The sequence below is a fragment of the Schistocerca americana genome, chromosome X, assembly GCF_021461395.2.
Source record: "Schistocerca americana isolate TAMUIC-IGC-003095 chromosome X, iqSchAmer2.1, whole genome shotgun sequence".
Taxonomy (NCBI): Eukaryota; Metazoa; Arthropoda; class Insecta; order Orthoptera; family Acrididae; genus Schistocerca; species Schistocerca americana.
Window position 1 is genome coordinate 528,707,671 of NC_060130.1, and position 4,047 is coordinate 528,711,717.

The following is a 4,047-nucleotide window of genomic DNA, read 5'->3' on the forward strand; positions in this document are numbered from 1 at the left end:
CGAGAGAGTTGGTTTTCCCTGTCTTTGAGAGACTGTGCCTCAATAGCCTGAAACCTCTTTTCTGTTGTCTATTCTTGTTCTAGGAGGCTTTCTCTCACACGCAGCTGCTCATTTTCTATATCCCCAAGCCGCTGCTCTACAGTGTTTAGAATACTGATTATTCCTCCGGCTACTTCCTCAAACCATCTATTCATCTCGGCTCGGATTCCATCCGACTGCTCTCGGATTCCATCCAGCTGCTCCTTCATTTTAGTTTCTAATTGACCTTGCATTACGGTGAGAAACCGCAAGAGCCTAGTCATAACCATCGCAAATTTCTATTGTGAATACCAGCAGGTTCACTCCCTCTATTAACCGAATGAGCGTTAACTCTTCCACACTGCTAGCATGTGATTCTAAACTTCCAGCCTCTGCCACGTTATTTACTGCGCTGGTTTTCGCGGCTTCTGTATTCACACGATATCGCTTCCTGCAATTAAACTAGTACTTTGATCTTCCTACTTCCTTCCCAAATTTCCCGGCTACCACTCTTAGTTTGACTAAACGTTTCCATCATTTTACAAATAAAATCCGCCGTAAAATTGTAACGCTACACTCGCCTGTCAACACATACCCTTAATCACTGCGCTTAGCACTACGAACGTTATCTTACAATATCATCACATGCATGAATAAAACCTCAAACAAGACACACAAAAGAGATTAAAATACAAAATGAAACACAGAAAATACCTTAACGCACTTTGACAAACAATAAAGAAATTCTTTGGCTCTTTTGAAAGAGAAAAACAAATAAACAATTATAATTAAAGCACTGTAAAAATCTAACTACGAATTTTTCCAGAAGACTCCACGTATAGCGCATCCTGAGCATAGGTCGGGCATGTGTGCACTTAAGTGGTGTTTATGAAATGAGTTGAGCTCCGAGCTATATCACGGTGGCTAAAAGAGCCACACGCAAATAGAAATGCTAGAAATGCTATTTAACATTAAAATCAAAGTAGAAGATGGGATCGCAACCACCTCTTGCTGCACGACAAACACGAGGCTCGAATGAGTAGGAAAATCGACTAATTTAGTCATAAGAAAAAAACTCGTAAAAGAACATTCATTTTAATGTCACTCGTAAAAAATGGGATGTAATTATTAACATGATACAGGGAATGTTCACATGAATCAGATATTAAACTAAAGTAAAAAGTGTTTGAACACTGTGAATAAGAGCAGCTTTGCAGCAACATTCCTGAAATCAAGATTAATCCTAAAGAACTTGCTTTAAATGAAAAGGGAACCCTAGTTATCGGGCCTGTGCGCATGGAAACGCTATGGATGGGACAACAAGGAAACTACAAGGTTAATGGCATAGGTAAAGGAGACGTAACATCGGTACACTAGATAAGACTTGAAACATAATTATTTATTTTTTTATACATTGATATAAGACATCTATACAACTGCTGTTGCCTGTTAACTATGAACGATTGCTTGCGAAATGCTATAGATTCACAACAGAATCTCTTAATTTGGAATCGCGATCGTAATTAGAGGGGGACGGGAAAGGTTTAATACTCGCATTCAGACCCACATTCATTCAAAGAACAGAAAGGACGGCCTCCACACCAACATGCAACGCAGCTAGAAGGTTTGCTCCAATGTGTTGAGAAATGATTAAATAAAAGAGTACATTTGAACATTATGGCTGCATCTAAAGTTGAACCTCGGTTTGGAGAAATAGCCTCAATGAGGGCCACACATACACGCTTACGCGCTTAACATGAAGTCACAAACCCCAAATGCAATTCTATTATCCGGACAGGATATATGTAATATTCTAAAATCAGAGCAATAAGTAAACTCGAGGACAGAGGCAGACTGCCACGGGAGAGCAAGGCTCACAGTTAACTCGTGTAGCCACGTGGTTCGCGGAAACATAATTTCTACGTACTGTACCCAAATTTTAGCAACATTAAACCACGTAGCTGCGAACAATTAACATTCAATAGAGGACACATTTGAATAGACAAAGGGTAATGGCAGAAGGCCAACAAACTCTCATATTAACCCACTTGGGTGGTTTCCAACGGACATATAGTAATGAAACAAAGAAAATTCACGAAAGAGGCAAAAATGATCATGATTCGGAAAAGATTAGGATATATACACACGCAGTTGCCGGCACACAGACATACAAACTGGACCGAGGACGCACTTCCTACGTGAGATCGCTTCAACATTAGCAGTACGTTTGTACTACGTTCTTATTACGGACCAAAGTCTGCATTAAGAATCAAACTGAAAGGCTGCAAAAGCCTTGCATTCATTGCTGCGACTCAGGAAAACAATCTTTATAAAACAAAACGCTAGGCCAAAACCTAAAAGCTCCCATCTCGCTATGAGACCACGTGCTACGCGATTAAATCAACTCGCCCTTCTTCGAAGTAGACCTCCTCTGCAGACCCTTGGAGAGCTGGAAGCAGACTACCCATCTCACACTAAACTTCTCCCACACGACCCCGTGGCCAGGCCAGAGATGACAACTGTAAGTTTCACACAAAGGGAACTAACTTCTTTGTCTACCAGAAAACTACAAGGGTTAGCCATTATGTAAGACTACCGCTGATTCTCTGTAGCAGACTAAACCACCGTACAGCAAAATGAAACACACTCACATTCATTCACTCACGCATGCCAGAGAGTTTTGGAATAGGAAGACAAGGGATAAACATTTTATGGAATCATAGTCATCAGTTGGGTTACATATAAAAGCATAGAAGACTTACAATGGCGTTATAGACTCATTTGCATGTCTGAAAAGTACCAACATAACAACCATAGGATGCTTTCAAATCGTAGAAGGCTACGGCTAGATTGAATCATAGCTCAGTCTTCTCTGGTAAGAGGTTTAGCAACGAAAAGAGCCGAATTGTTCGGTAGGATGCAAAGTGCACAGGAAAGCAAATACAATGATAATGAAAGGTGACTATAGGATCTTTTCAGTGTATCCAAAATTATATTTGCCTTCCTCTATTAACACTAAGTGATACAGTTCTCTTATTTTTAGCTTGACTCACCCAGTAGAATAGCCAACAGCGAGCATCACGCTATGTCCGAAACTGTATTCACATTCAATTACGTTATCTTTAACATTAACGTCATTAAGCGCAAAACTCTTCTGTACTATTTTGGTGTATACTGTTATTGACAAAGTATTAAATTTTAAATTTGTAGACCAATGAATTTTCCATGAATTTTAATTCTATAGGCATTATCAGCTATCGATAAAAGAATCCTTTGCTTCCGATGCAGTCAGAATCTGGTCTTCTGTGGGAGCGGAAGTTTCACTCTCGTCATTGGGTGACGGCACTTTCCTGTCTCGCTGCGCCCATTGGAAGGAACTGCTGCCCTAGCAGGCCTTGCGTACGATGGTGGTCGTTTCGTATTACTGTTGTGTGTAACAATATCCCACTGCGTTTGTGTGTGTGTATGTGTGTGTGTGTGTGTGTGTGTGTGTGTGTGTGTGAGCGCATGTGTGCGTGCGGAACTCTCGCGCGCTTGCGTAAATGTGGTGTGTGGTGTTCTATGTTCACTTCTCCGTGAACGAAAAACTATTTTGACTATAAACTACTCCCGGTACAAATAAATACTGATGTATGTCTAGACCAAATATTTTAAATCCTGTGCTCCTTATGGCGTACACTAAATACTTAAGAGAAACTCCTGATCCGTCAAATGAAACGAAGTAAGATGAATGAGAATTTGTAGTGCACAAAAAATACTCAGAAACACACAGAAAATATTTCAATATTTGTTTCCCCTCTCATTCAGATTTTTTGTCTAACATGGAGAACATGCTTTCGAAATGTTGCGAAGGCTCTTTGGAAATAACTTCGTGCTTCTGGACCATGTGGGTACTAACTTTTGCCCTAAAATGGTCGAATAATATATGTAGAAAATTTCAGATGATACTGAAAAGCCGACCGTTGTAGCCGAGCGGTTCTAGGCCCTTCAGTCTGATCCGCGCGACCTCTACGGTCGCAGGTTCAAATC